Below are 15535 nucleotides of genomic sequence, written 5' to 3'. Positions count from 1 at the left end.
CAGGCTAGCAGAGTAAGAGGTGACTTGACTGAAACATATAAGATCCTGAGGGCTTTTGACAGGGTGGATGTGGAGAGGATGTTTCCTCTAGTCGGAGAATCTAGAACTAGGCGTCACTGTTTAAAAATAACGGTCGCCCATCTAAGAAACAAAAGAGGAGAATTTTTTTCTCTCAGAGGGTTATGAATCTTTGGAACTCTCCTTCTCAGAAAGTGGTGAAAGCAGAGTCTTTGGATATTTTTAAGACAGTGGTAGATAGATTCTTGATAAACAATGGGGTGAAAGGTTATCGCAGGTAGGCGGGAATGTGGGGTTGAGGTTACAATCGATCAGCAATGACCTTGTTGAATCATGGAGCAGACTCAAGGGGCTGAATGGCCTACTCCTGCTCCTAATTTGTATGTTTGTATGTCTGCTGGGTTGATGACTTCCAGAGCATGTCATGATGTTGCTTTTCATTGAGTCTGGGAGATTTCACACTCTATACCAGCATCATCAATTTCTTTCAAAAGGAGTGCAGCTATCGACAGCATGTCAGCGACGTACATCTGCTTTCCTTGCTTCTACTTCATTTCCAAATGATATCTCTGCAAGCGAACTAATAAAGTTTGCAGACACTTCAGAACAGATAGAAGCGATTTGAGAAAGATGCTTTGAAGTAGCTAGTGGTCAGTCTGTACCATCACTTTGTCCCTCCCAAACAGGTGCTGACTAAAATGGTCACCAGCAAAGACAACAGCCAGACACTCTTCCTCAATCTGTGTATAGTGTTGTTTAGTTTGCAACATTTAAACCAGATGGATTTTAATAAATGTGTCCACATAGCAGCAAGATCCTGATGGCAGAAAACAACCTGGACTGACAGGTCATTCATGTCAGTACAGAGGGGCTACCATGCAGATGTATTACTTTAACATGCCAATGACTCAAGTACCTTTGGTTGTACAACCACAAAAGTTGATGGATGTCACCTGCCAGCATATTGCATGAGGGCTGCTCCAAGTCCTATTTTGTTGACATCACACTATAGGGTCACTTCATCATTGACATCATTGGTACCTCAGCACTAGTATTGTCATCACTAATTGTTTGTCTGTTGTGGTTGGGCCGTCTTGGAAGATGTTGAGGGTCTTACTCTTAGCAAGTGATCTGGCTGGAGGCAAAGGTCCTTCTTCAAAGCAACCTTCATTTACAAAGGCACTAGGACACAACCACTGCTCATCTCTCAGATTCTCCTCATGCGCTTGTGTGTGACATCAATAATACATAGCTCCTTATGCACATGCTCAGTAGTTATTCTTAGAGTAGTGTTAGAGTTAACCCTTTACTCTACATCTCCCTCCAAGTCTTTATCTCTGCATGCTATGTACACATCCTCCTACATCTCGCCCAAAGTCTCTGTTTTTATGGGAATAATCTTTGTGGGAGTTTCACCAATCTCCCCAGACACGTTTGGAGTTCTTTTTGAGGTTGTTGAGGGTTTCTTTGTTCCCAAACCATTCTATGAGGGTCATAATTTCTTGATTTCGTTGTTATCGGTTCCATAGTTGTAGTTTCCTCCTGAGGATCAGGGTATGCAGCCCATCCGGCTAATGGCTTCTTGTTCATTGAAATCAAGGCATCCTATTTCTTCAGATGATACTGGTTTCGTCTGGAAAAGATATGATCTTGGTTTTTGAAGTCTTTCCCTTGTGGTACCTTCTCACTGCCATTCCTAAATCCACCACATCTCTCCCCTTTCAGGAGTGAGTGCAGGTCATGAGTCCTGTGTCACTGGTCGAAAGTGCAGGCTTGGCCTGCTCTGTAATCTTCTTCCTTCTGTCAGGAATGTGGTCCTCTACTGTGCTTGGCGTTATTGTGTGAGGAAGGGAAGGAAGTTGAGTTCTTAGCCTGCTGCCCATCAAAACCTTGCACAGGGCAAAACAATTCTTCAATGGTATAGAGCAGTAGCTAAGCAGGGCTAAAGTAAAATGTTCGTTTTTTCTGAGGAGGCCTTCAATGGTACCTACCCCTCTCTCAGCCTCTTTGTTGGCCTGAGGGTACCTCAGCAAATTTGTGACGTGGCCAAATCCATATGACACTGCAAGTGATTGGAAACACTCATTGACCAATTGTAGCCCATCGTCAGGGACAACAATGTCTAGAATGCTGTGTATGGAAAATACTCTAGTTAGAGATTCAGAGGTGAACCTCAATCTACCTGGAAAAATAATCCACAACGATGAGAAATACTTTTGCTTTGAATTCAAATAGGTCCATACCAAGACATTCCCATGACCTGGATGGAAAAAAGGAGGGCAGAAACTTTTGCTTTTTGGCCTGTCTAGCCAGTTGCACTGCTTTGCTCAGCATCAATCTTCTCCAAATTGTAGAGTCTGACAGGGTTTCTTCTAAAACACTAACAACTATTCTGTCACTTATTAAACCATCTTATAACATTCCATTCTTAGAATTATCAGCCAAATAATAGAGATCATTTATAAATGAATTAATTTCTTCTCCTGGTCTTTGATTTCAATGGTTGAATTTTGCCCTCTATGATGATGTCTCGCTGAAGACTAAAACACATGTCAAAGGCTCCAATAACATTCTCGTAGGAGGCTGTCCCCTTGTTCACCCCTCGTCTGGCCAGCATATCATCTCAGATGCTACTGCTACTCAGATGTAATGAAGTACCAACCTGGTCCTTGTTAATCCTGCTCGTGAGATCCAAAGCATTTCAACGAGTTAAATCCTTTCTCCAATTTTGCCATTGCTCATCCTGTCTGAGCCCTCTGTTCTGAAACAATTGTGGGAGTGGTAGGGTAGAATTCATTGCTCACTCTGCTTGGAGGTTTCCATTTCCCGTGCTGCTTTCTGTATTAGTCACTAGGCTGACCTCATGTTTTCCTCTCTAGTCCAATAACCAAGTAGGTCTCGAAGGTCCCTTACCTGCTGCTCCCTGCTGCTGGGCTTCTCCTCAGGCTGCTTCCCACTGCTTTACACTGCTTTTCTGTGGGTCTAGTCATCAGTACCACCATATGTCATTGTTAGGTCATATTGAAAGATGTTGGGGGTCTTACTCCTAGCAAGTGATCTGGCTGGAGGCAAAGATCCTTTTTCAAAGTAACCTTTATTTACAAACTCAGCTATGCACAGGATTACAAAGCAGATGAGCCACTGTTCATCTCTCAGATTCTCCTTATTCTCTTCTGTGACATCATTATTACATTGCTCCTTATGCACATACTCAGCAGCTATTGTTAGAGTAGTGTTAGAGTTAACCCTTTACTCTACAGGTTGATGTGAATGACAACTGTTCCTTGTTCTGTGCCCCAATGCCACTGAACGTCCTTTGCATTGAGCTTGCGTAAAGGCAAGAACTTTGCTAGGTAGTTCACAAATCCAACAAATTGTTGCACTATCTTCACATCGGTTGATTGCTGCATCTCTGCTACAGCTCACACCTTATCAGGATCAGTGCAAGGTCCTTTCTCTGTCAGTACATGATTTAAGCACTTGAGTTCAGTCCTCTTCAGTTGCAGCTTTTTCTTGTTCAGCTTCAGGTTCATCTAACAAGCTCTCTCTAACAGTCCCACTGAATTCTGATCATGGTCTACAATGGCTTCTTCCATCATACCTCCATGTCCATAGACTAGCAGATCACCTGCAATTGCTTCCACTCCTGGAAGATCATTGACTATCTCATGCTGTCTGTATTGATACTCTTCTGGAGAAATGGCATGCACAACCATCTGTACCTCCCAATGGCATTCAAGATGTAGTCAGAAAACTGCTGCTTTCATCCAACTTCACTTGCCAGTATCCATCCTTCACATCTATGGTAGTAAACAGCTTTGTCTTGGCAGGTTGTGGCAAATTTTCTTCAATGGCTGGCATGGGGTAGTGAGATCACTTCTAAGCTTTGCTGAAGTCATTTTGATCCATGCACACTCAGATTTCCAGGTTTTTTTTTTTTTGCTGCTACCATGCTGCTAATGCAATCTGTAGAAGTTGTCACTTTCTTGATTATTCCCATCTTTTCAAGCCTCTCAAGCTTGTCTTTCAGGCTGGATTTGAGGGCCTCCAAAATTTCATATTACTGGCTTTTTGCTACTCAGTGAGGTCTAGGGAGCAATACAGTTTGTAGCACTCTTTCCCCAGCACTCAAAACAGAGTTGCTATTCAGATTTGTTCAGGTTTCTTGTTCAACTCGTGGCAATTTGACAATTCTGCCACTGAGTGTGAAAAATTTCCAATTCACTCTCAATTCTCCCTTCATCTCCATAGGAGCAGGTACTGGAATATTCAGAGCCATACTGACTCACCCAGCAGTCCAGTACAAAATTTCATACTGAAATTTTAATTATTCTCTGCTTTTTTTTCATCTGCTGGCTCTCTTACAGCCAAGAAAATCCATTTAATTTCAGCTGCACACTCCTGACACCATGGGCAGCAGTTTTCCCTCGGTGAGCGTCCTGACATCACTGCACGTCATTTAGATTTTCAGTTCGGTGGGCATGCAGCCAACTCAGCTGTGTGCCCGCTGAACTGTCAAAGGACTATAAAGGCCACTTAAAACCTAGCTACCTCAATATAATGAGCTGCCCATCCAATCATAAAGTTGACGGGCAGGCAAAGTGCCCAGGCGGCCTTGGCATTTTCATGAAACCTCATCCACAAGCAGGATGAGGTTTCACGAAGTGTTTTAAAATCTAATAAAAATTTATAATTATTCTTTGACATGTCCCAGCTCATGTGAGTGTCACATGAGGCAGGGATGTTTTAAAAACCTTTATTTAAAAGTTTAACACTGAAACAAATCTCCCTGAGGCATGAAGATCTTTGCAATTTTTTGCATGCCTGCACAAAAGAATGCAGGGAATTGCCCCCCACCGGCCTGCACAGGGAGCACTCAGCACTTCCGGGTGAGCATCATGCTGGGCATGCCTTAGTTGGCTCATCCATGTAAAATGGCGGCGCGGACCTGATCGGGGGCGCCAACTGGGTTCATGCCCGCCCCCACCCACCCCTGCAGAACCCCTCCGATGGGGGGAAGCTTCCGGCCAATGCTCCATGAGGTGGCTAAAACTGCTAATGTCCTGAAACCTTTATGAATAGATGATATCAGAGGTCACATGACTATGGTAAGCCAAAGTGCACAGAAGCAGTGCGCAGAGGCATTTCTCCAAACAAGTGGCACGTATTGTATCTTGAGGAAAGGCACAGGAATCTATTTCTGTTGGGTTTTTTCCACCAAGGAAAGAATGGTGCAAAATTATTGGCTCCAAAAATGTTTTGAACTGAAAAATCTCCATGTGGATTATGTGCTTTACTGTTCTCTATCTTAGAATGTTAAACACCTGACTCTCCCAAAAATATGTGTGCAGGTAGTGTTGGGTCCACATGCTATGAAAAGAAGTCCAAAATTTTATTTGTTTGCCATGTTTAAAAAATTGACTTGCTGCTGAACCAAAAAAGATAGCTGTGACAAGTCACATGACCACAGGACTGGGCCTTTATTCTGGGAGCTACCACTAAGAGTTACAAGAACAAATAATTCTGCCCTCAACTGGTGGAATCTCACACCTTACACAGGCCCCTTATAATTAATGAAAGCAGAGGAAGTGCAGAAGAACTGGTTCCCAAACCTGTGCTATTACAAGAGAGATCAAAACTTATTATACCATAAGAGATGCTAATAACCACCTCACCTCTCCCCTGCAATAGAGCTGCAATTAACAATGAAATGGGCTATGTCACGTGACCCAAGTCTCTGGCTCTTTGATCGGTTTTAACATTACATATTCGGCTTCACAGTCAGTCTGATGTTTAACATCCAACCGATGAATTCCCAAGAAGCAGAATTCCAGGGAGAACAACAGTCTGCTCTTCCAAACTTGTCTCTCTGGAAGGTTTCCTACTATCACCTACAGAACCGACCCAGTCTCTGTGTACTTACTTCATCATGCGGTATCAGCACCGACTGTAAAGCGAACTTTAAAATTCCAGTCTTCAGCCAGCTGAACTGAAGCTCCTATATGAAAGAATTCCTCCTTGGACTCTGACTCAAAAAATCACGTGAACTAACATCCTTTTCCATGGTTCTTGTTCTATTACTATCCATAGTTGTAAAACTCTTTTCTATCCCCCCTTTACTCTGTGTGTGTGTGTGTGTGTGTGCATTTGCTCAGTGGAGTTGGGAGTTGCGAACACTCCTTTCCTGTGTTTTGAATGTAGAATAAGTTAGCTTTGAGTTAATCATGACGCAAGTTGGCTGTGGGTTATTAGTAAATTGGATCACACAAACCGAGGGTTTGGGAAAACATGGCACCGCAAACTTTTTAAAAATTCAAAGCACCTTCTGTTGACTGACAGTTGGTGAGAAGAATAAGCACTGTTTGCCTCCCTCTCTCCTATCTCTAACAATGGCCCATTGTAAATAAACCTGTTATTCTGAACACTGCATTTAGGACTCAACAATGGAGGAAAAGTCGAATGAGCATTGGTTACCTGGAATGCCCTGCAATATGAAAAATGGAAATATTCACAATTAGAGAGATACAGAACAATAGCTGCAGGAAGTGTGTGTGAGAAGTTTGGAAGGGGCGGGGGAGAGGGGACTAATCTGCTGTACAAACAATAGGGATGAGAAAGTGGATAGGAAAAGCATGAAGATGTGCAAAAAGAATTGACTTGCCAAAGCAAAACAAATGAGATGGAAAAGTGGATTTAGATAGAAAAAATTATGAATAGAAAGTTCATTTGGGATTTGGCGAAGTAATAGGAAATTAACTAATATCTTGTAAGATCAAATCTACACTTCAGTGAAGAGTTCTTTTAGCAGCAACATTACAAAAATCTATTTTAAAAAAAACTTAAGCTCTTAAGTACTCATCACAAGATCTTCACTTTGGCTTTAACGCAGTTTGTGAAAACTAAGTAAATGCTCATTGATAAAAATGTGTTTGCTTAGATCTGTTAGGTTTATCATGTTCGTCATGTGGAATTTCTTCTTCCCAACCAGCTGTACCAAAATATTGCATTCAGAAAACCCTCAAGCTTCCCCATTGCTGAAAGGGATATAAAGAGCCCAGTTTGTTGTTAAACTATGTTACTCTGCGCTTAATTAGCATGGAGGATGCAGCACCAAACCGAAAGTCCATTGGCTTTCGATGGGACTGGATGATCCTGGCAGCGGGTGCGGCTGGAAAATCCTGCCCTCAGAGTTGGAGACTCTTTTGGAGAGTTCCAGATGCAGGGGAATTCCCATTGGAAGTTGAAGCTTCCCAGACAATTCCCACCGAGTCCTTGCACTGTGAGTTCCAAGGGGACCAGCGCACCTCCTGGGGCACCTCCAGGGAACGACCATCCAGAGACCAGAAGTTCTGGACCTATGTCGTCACCTACTATCTTACAATTATCTTTAAAATGGTGAGACATTTGTTAGGCAGAGGACACCAGCCTAGAAATTAGATCAACTCTCAGCAAGGCATGATCCCAGAGCAGCACTCACTGCATAAGCCTAATGGACTGACAGCATGACCACAGCAAGTATTCTGCCAAGCTAATTAGTATGGTGCTTGACACCTGCAGGCAGCATTTCCAGCCCCAGAGGCAGCCTGCCAGTCTTGTGGGGCAGTCTGGTCAACTGGCTTGAATGCTGGCCAAGGACCCCAGGAGAGTCTGTGGTTGGTGAGGTGAGGCAATAAAGAGTGAGGCACGCAATGGCTAGCATCAGCCCTCAGTTTTAATTGAGAAATGGGAAGTAATCCTGCCGCTGCTGGCTCAACAATGATGAGAATAAAAAAACTTAAAATATACCGTTCAGGTGCCAGCCTTTAGCGACCTCTTTAAGGACTATTGCTTCAGCTGTGGAGCACTTGAAGGAACTGAATGCATTGCTCCTGGTAGACTTTGCACTCCAATTTCTCAAAAAAGCCTGAAACAGACATAAGGCCCTCGTGTTTCTTGTGCAGTTTCGGGCACATATCCTATACATCGGCTGAAGAGGTCTAACCCTAACTCTCTTCTATGCTGCAAGTGCACCACCTGCAATAAGGAGCCTTTAGATACCTGTTTTCACACTTGTAAAATGGGTGGCACTCAATTCAATTTCTAGGCCACCATGAAATTAAGTTGTTGTTGTAGTAGTATTCAAGAGGAAGTCGTTCACTCGATTTGTCATGATTTTCAAAGAATCCAAACTGCAAAGATTCCAAAATCTAGTAAAAATAAACAATTTTTTTCTCTACTCTTAATCCCTCTACACCTCCAACCCCCACCAGGATGGTCCGAGGGCTCTCCGCTTCTTCCTTGAACAGAGGCCCAAACAATCCCCATCCACCACTACTCTCCTCCGCCTGGCTGAACACCGAACAACTTCTCCTTAACTTTGTCTCACTTCCTCAAATAAAAGGTGTAGTAATGGGTACCTGCATGGGCCCCAGTTATGCCTGTCTATTTATGGGGTATGTGGAACATTCCTTGTTCCAGTCTTACTCAGGCCCCCTCCTACAATTCTTTTTTTGGTATCTCGATGACTGTTTCAGTGCCACTTCATGCTCTTGTCTGGAACTGAAAAAAATGTTATCAATTTTGCTTCCAATTTCCACCCCTCCATCATTTTCGCATGGTCCATCTCTGACACTTCCCTTCCGTGACCTCTGTCTCAATTTCTGGTGACAGACTGTCCATCAATATTTATTATAAGCTCACCAATTCCCACTGCTACCTCGACTACAGCTCGTCACACCCTGCTTCCTGTAAGGACTCCATCCCATTCTCTCAGTTCTTTCACCTCCGTCGCATCTGTTCCGATGATGCCACTTTCCAAAACAGTGCTTCTGACATGTCTTCCTTCTTCCTTAACCGAGGTTTCCCACCCACGGTGGTTGACAGGGCCCTCAACCATGTCCGACCCGTCTCCCACACCTCTGCCCTCACACCTTCCTTTCCCTCCCAGAACCATGATAGGATCCCCCTTGTCCTCACTTTTCACCCTACCAGCATCTGCATTCAAAGGATCATCCTCCGCCATTTCTGCCAACTCCAGCATAATGCACCAAACACATCTTCCCTTCACCCCCTCCCTCCCGTCAACATTCCAAGGGGACTATTCCCTCTGGGACACCCGGGTCCACTCCTCGATCACCTCTACACCACAACCCTCTCCCATGGCACCTACCTATGCGTTCACAAAAGGTGCAACACCTGCCCCTTTACTTCCCCCCTCCTCATCATCCAAGAGCCCAAACTCTCCTTTCAAGTGCTTCACTTGCACCTCCTTCAATTAGTCTACTGCATTCGCTGCTCCCAGTGCGGTCTCCTCTACATTGGAGAGACCAAATGCAGACTGGATGACCGCTTTGTAGAACACCTTCAGTCTGTCCGCAAGCATGACCTTGCTCTCATGCCCACATGTCTGTCCTTTGACTGCTGCAATGTTCCTGTGAAGCTCAACGTAAACTGGAGGAACAGCACCTCATCTTCCAATTAGGCACTTTACAGCCTCTGGACTTAACATTGAGTTCAACAACTTCAGGCCATGAACTCTCTCCTCCATCCCCACCCACTTTTTGATCGCCACCCCCCCCCCCCCCCACCCACATTTCTTATTCATTTTTACTTTTTAAAATTTATTTTTCTCCACTGATTTATTATTTTTAAAATGTATTTCTATTTGATTCGTTGTTTTATCCCCAGCTTTTAGCCTTTCTGATCTTTTTTCCTACCGTCTCCTCCCCTCCCCACCCACCTGCCCGCACCCGTTCCTGCACTTCCCCCCCACCCCCCACCCCACCCGACGGGGAGAAAATTCTTCCCGAGGGCTTGCAAGAAAGCTACTGCAGTAATCAAGGATGATTTTAATCTTCATATAGATTGAACAAATTAAATTGGCAAAGGTATCCTTTAGGGTGAGTTCATAGAATGTAATCAGGAAAGTTTCTTAGAAGAATATGTTGTGGAACCAATTAGGGAACAGGCTATTTTAGGCTTGCTGATGTGTGATGTGACAGGATTAATTAATGATCTCATAGTAAAAGGGGACATTCTCATGATATTACCATGATAAAATTTCACATTCAATTTGACTGTGAGATGTTTGGGTCTGAAAATATACCTTTGTAATTTGTAAGGCAATTAAAAAGATATTAATACAGAGGTAATGTAGTAGACTTGGAAAATAGGTTAAAAGGTAAGGCGGTAGATAAGCAGTGGCAAACATTTAAGAATATATTTCATAATTATCAACAAAGGTATATTCCATTGAGAAAGAAAGGCTATGGCCGGGATTTTCTGGCCCCGTCACAGTAGGGCCCACCGTGGGCGAGGCTACACCCCAGCTAGAAGTCCATTGACTTGCAGCAGGACCAGAAGATCGCGGTGGCAGGCAGGTGTGGAAAATCCCACCGTATGAGAAGGATCACATGGACCTATCAAAGGAAGTTAAGGATGGTATCAAATTGAAAGAAAGTGTGTACATTGCTGTGAAGATTAGTGGTAGATTAGGAGATTGGAAACATTTTAGAAACCACCAAAGTAGGACCAATAAAATAAAGAGGGAGAAATTAGAATCTGAGAAAGTAGCAAGAAATATAAAAACAGGCAGTAAGAATTTCTACAAGTATATATAAAGGAAGAATGTAGCTAAAGTAGACATTGGCCCCAGAGAATGAGGCTGGCAAATTAATAATGGGAAACAAGAAAATGACAGAGACTTTGAACAAGTATTTTGTATCCCAATAATAGTTGAAAATCAAGTGGCAAAGTGGAGGGAAGAACTTAAAACAATCACTATTATTCATTAAAAAGTACTAGAAAAACTAATGGGACTAAACACTGACAAGTCCCCAGGACCAGATGACCTGCACCCTAGGGACTTAAAAGAAGTAGCTGCAGATACAGTGGATGCATTAGTTGTAATCTTCCAAAATTTCCCAAATTCTGGAAAGGTCCATGCAGATTGGAAAATTGCAAACGTAACACGCCTATACAAGAAGGGTGGGAGACAGAAAGCAGGAAACTATAAGCCAGTTAGCCTATCATTGGGAAAATGCTGGAATCCATTTTTAAAGAAGCAGCGGGACATTTAGAAAATCATAATACACTGCCTGATTGGGAGTCAACATGGTTTTACAAAATGGAAAACGTGTTTGACAAATTTATTCGAGTCCTTTGAGGATGTAACAAGCAGGGTGGATAAAGGAGAGCAGTAAATCTAGTGTATTTTGAATTCTAAAAAGCATTCAATAAGATGTCTACATAAGATAAGAGCTCATAGTGTCATAGTTTTGGACATAATATATTAGCATGGGCAAAAGATTGGCTAAATAATAGGAAACAGAGGGGGAGATTTTATGGAGCCCACAAGAATGGGAAACATGGCTGTAGGATGACTTAATTAGGCAAGAGCCAAAATTTCACCTTCCCGACTGCAGGTTCAAATTTAAGGATTAAAGTGATGTGTTGGGTGTCGTCATCCTTTGGTGGTGGGGGGTGTTCCCACTTGTAATACATTTGCATGCCACGAATACTCATTAACCTGAAACTTTTTTTGATTACGTCCTACCTTCAGGATAACGTCAGCGCTGCACAAGAATCTTTGGCACTCAGTTTACTTTTGTTTAAAGGTGATGTGTAACATTCATCTTTGTGCAGTTGTGTCTGAGATCAGAGGTTTTCGTAATTGAACTCTGCGGCACAAGGGAGGGGAGCTGGAAAATGGAAGCTTGCACAGAGACTCGGGACCAGCAAGGGTGAGTCAGTGGTGAGGAGTGGGAGTTTTGGAGTGGGACATAGAGCAGCGGAAGAGGTAAGTGCCTGGCAACCTGGATGTGGGGGTGAGGGAGGGGGGCACAATGGGGGAGGGGTGTGATGCTATTAACAGCCAGTCAAGTTAAGAAAATGAGTTTCCTAAAGGGTGGTGTCGGTACTATCCACATGTGGGTCCATCTCAGGGCATTGGTGTGCAGAGTTCTTACTGGGCTTTGAGTTCACATACAACATTTCAATTATCCCTGCTAAAAGTGATTTGGAAGGAGGGCAAACTGAGCCTGTAAGTTCATCCATGCCCACAGAGTGGTGAGTACAACACGGGACACTAACATGAACATTCAACAAAGAATGAATGCAAAAAAATTGTCATTCCGTACACATTGAAGAAACGTCCCTAACTCCCCGAAAACCATCGATGAGTGCCAATGATGAAGCATGCCAGTACATTTAGCTCTCTAAGCTAGTCTCAACAAATAATGTTGATGCACACATGAATAAATTGAAACCACTGTAAGGTGAAATAGTTAAAGTGAAATTTAAATTTGAAAAGCACTTGTGCCACCTTTGTACTCTCAGTAAGTTATATGTTAATGGAGTTGGGATTGGGCGGGAAAGCTGTGGCCATGGTAAAGAGCCTCCCTATTTATCCAGGAGCCTCTTTTATAGCGTGTCCATAGCTGTTGCATTGTCAGCTGAAGGATTCAATAAGGTTGAAAAGCTTCCCCTGCCCATGTCTCCCCCACGCGTGCCTCCCATGCTTGTCGCCAGCACTTTAAATTTTAATTGTAATTGTATGGGAACCAGCAAAAAGCTGGTGCCCACTTCTTGTTCCGCAGTTTGGTACAGCACACTACAGATAAAATTCCGCCCAGAGAGTCAGGATGAATTTTCAGGTTGGCAAACTGCAACTAGTTGTGTGCTACAGGGATCAGTGCTGGGGCCTCAAACATTTACAATCTATATTAATGACTTGGATGAAGGGGTAGAGTGTCCTATATCCAAATTTGATGATGATACAAAGAAAGGTAGGAAAACATGTTGTGAGGCGGACACAAAGAATCTGCAAAGGGATATAGATAGGTTAAGTGAAGAAGCTAAAATTTGGCAGTTGGTGTATAATGTAGGAAAATGTGAGGTTGTCCACTTTGGTAGGAAGAATATAAAAGCAGAATTTAAATGGAGAGAGACTACAGAATGCTGTAATGTCTTTGTATATGAATCACAAAAAGTTAGCATGCAGGTGCAGCAAGTACAGTGTACTCAGGAAGGCAAATGAAACCTTGGCCTTTGTGGCAAATGGGATGGAGTACAAAAGTAGAGAAGTCTTGCTGCAACTGTACAGGGTGTTGTTGAGACCACACCTAGAGTTCTGTGTAAAGTTTTGGCCTCCTTATTTAAGGAGGGATATACCTGCATGGGAGACAGTTCAGAGAAGGTTCACTAGGTTGATTTCTGGAATGAAGAGGTTATCCATGAGGAAAGATAGAGCAGGTTGGGCCTGTATTCATGGAAGTTTAGAAGAATGACAAGTGATCTTATTGAAACATATTAGTTTCTGAGGGGGGTTAACAGGATAGATACTGAGAGGATGTTTCCCCTCATGGGGGAATCTGGAACAAGGGGCAAAGTTTCAGAATAAGGAGCCTCCTATCTAAGGGGGAGATGAGGAGAAATTTCTTCTCACAGAAGAAATCTTTGGAATTCTCTACCTCAGAGAGCAGTAGAGACTGAGTTAATGAATATATTCAAGGCTGAGTTAGATTTTTTAATTGACAACGGAGTCAAGGGTTATCGGGGCAGGCAGAAAACTAGAGTTAAAGCCCCGATTAAGATCAGCCATGCTTGTATGGAATGGTAAAGCAGGCTTGAGGGGGCGAATGGCCTAGTCCTGCTCCTATATCTTATGTTAGAACCAGAGGTGGCATGAAGAAAAATTTTTTACAAAACAACTGGTTATGCACTGCCTGAAAGTGTGGTGGATGCTGATTCAATTGTGGCTTTGAAAAGGGAACTGCCTTATTGTCCGAGGAGAAGAGATATGCAGTGCTATAAGGAAATGTTGAGGGAGTGGGACTAGCTCAATTGATCTTGCATGGACATGACAGGCTGAATGGCCTCCTTCTGTGCTGTAACCATTCTGTGATCCTGTTTCTACGACTCCATGGGGAGAATTTTCTCCCCGTTGAGGAGGGTGGGTGGGAGCAGGTGCAGGCATGCGTGCAGCCAATCACTTCCCGCAATCAGCCGGGTGCCGCCATGTTACGTGGGCGGGCTCCCTGTGCAGGCAGGGGGAGGTTGCCTGAGTCAGGGCCTGCACTCTTTCACACATACATGCACAGAGCTGCCTCAGAAAGATTAGTTTGAGATTTGAAAATTTTAATGAAGAAAAAGAAAATTTTTAAGACATGTCCCCTCATGTGACAGTAGCACATGAGCTGGGACATGTCAATGAATTTATTAAAAATTTTTATTAAACTTAAAAAACCTTCATGAGACCTCAACCCGCCAGTGGATGAGGTTTCATGATAAATGCGAAGGCCGCCTGGCCTTAAGGTTGGATGGGCGGCTCAGTTTATTTCTTTAATTGATAGTTAACTGGCCTTAATAGGCCTTTGACAGTTTGGCGGGCGCACAGCCTACTTGGCTGCGTGCCTGCCCAACTGAAAATCTGAATGACGCGCAGTGATGTCGCCCAACGTCACCACGCGTCATTTTACGCCTCAGCGAGCAGGCCCTACCCCCGCTCGCCAAGCCGATGATTCTGCCCTATGATTATCACCACAACAAATTTGTTAAATCCGTGTGCCAGAAATTAAAACTGTTCATGAAAAATAAATCTGCAAATGAGACTGCACAATAAATACTCAAGCACAAATAAAATCAAGCAAATTTGATTTTACAGTAGTTACGTGTTGTCCCATTGACCTAGGCATTTCAGAATGTGGATACAACATATATCGAATTGCAGGGATGGGTGGGGGTTTTCCGCACCCACCTGCGCCGCTATCTCCCAGTCCCACCACAAGTCATTGGACTTATTGCTGGGGCGCTGCCCCACTTGTGGCAGGGCCAGAAAATCCCAGCCAATGAATTTTACTTTTGCCTACCAAGGCAGCGAGGAAAGGGAGGAGGTGAACAGTCTGCCTACATATTCACATGGCAGTACCCAGATTTCTATGAAAGCTGCTCCATTTAACTTGAGGAACTATTTACATGGGTAATGATCCAAGGTATGATGTATGACTAGAGCTTCCGATCTACAGGTGGTCGTACCCGAGGTACCTCCCCAGGATGTGCCGAGGAATCCCTTGGAAATCCCAATGCACTGACTATGCAGGAATTGTCAAGGAAGTTTGGACTTCCGATTGGAACTCCCCTGTGACTGGAATCCTCTGAAACTCTGAGTTAGAATCAGAAGGCAGAATTGTCCGGTCCTATTGGAGGCAGGCATCATGGCAGGTTGGGGTGGGGGGGGGAGAAGATAACAAATCAGCGTGAGGGGAAGAAATCGGTTTCACGCTGGCATGAAATTGCAGCGGGATCATCCAATGGTGTCCGCCATGGCAGAATGCGAATTCTGCTGGGGGCTGGCATGAACCCAATTTGCATCCTGGTAATGGGATGCAAAGTTAAGGCCCGATGGGAATCGCCCCTCACGCCAGATTTAATATTACGCTGCAGGAAAACACGCCAGCCCAGAACACATCTGGACAAATGTGAAGTGCAGAAGTCGGGGCTTACCGTCAGAGCCTTGCTCACATCGCAGACATCTGAGGAG

General features: G+C 43.8%; 1 pseudogene; it reads right to left on the bottom strand.

Annotated features, from left to right (window-relative positions):
* Nucleotides 1-812: 812 nt before the first annotated feature.
* LOC121285903 lies at nucleotides 813-998 on the bottom strand (annotated as a pseudogene).
* Nucleotides 999-15535: the final 14537 nt, after the last annotated feature.

The sequence above is a fragment of the Carcharodon carcharias genome, chromosome 1 (genome assembly GCF_017639515.1).
Source record: "Carcharodon carcharias isolate sCarCar2 chromosome 1, sCarCar2.pri, whole genome shotgun sequence".
Classification (NCBI taxonomy): domain Eukaryota; kingdom Metazoa; phylum Chordata; class Chondrichthyes; order Lamniformes; family Lamnidae; genus Carcharodon; species Carcharodon carcharias.
Note: the sequence above shows the minus strand (reverse complement) of the source record. Positions and strands in the feature narration are given on the sequence as shown.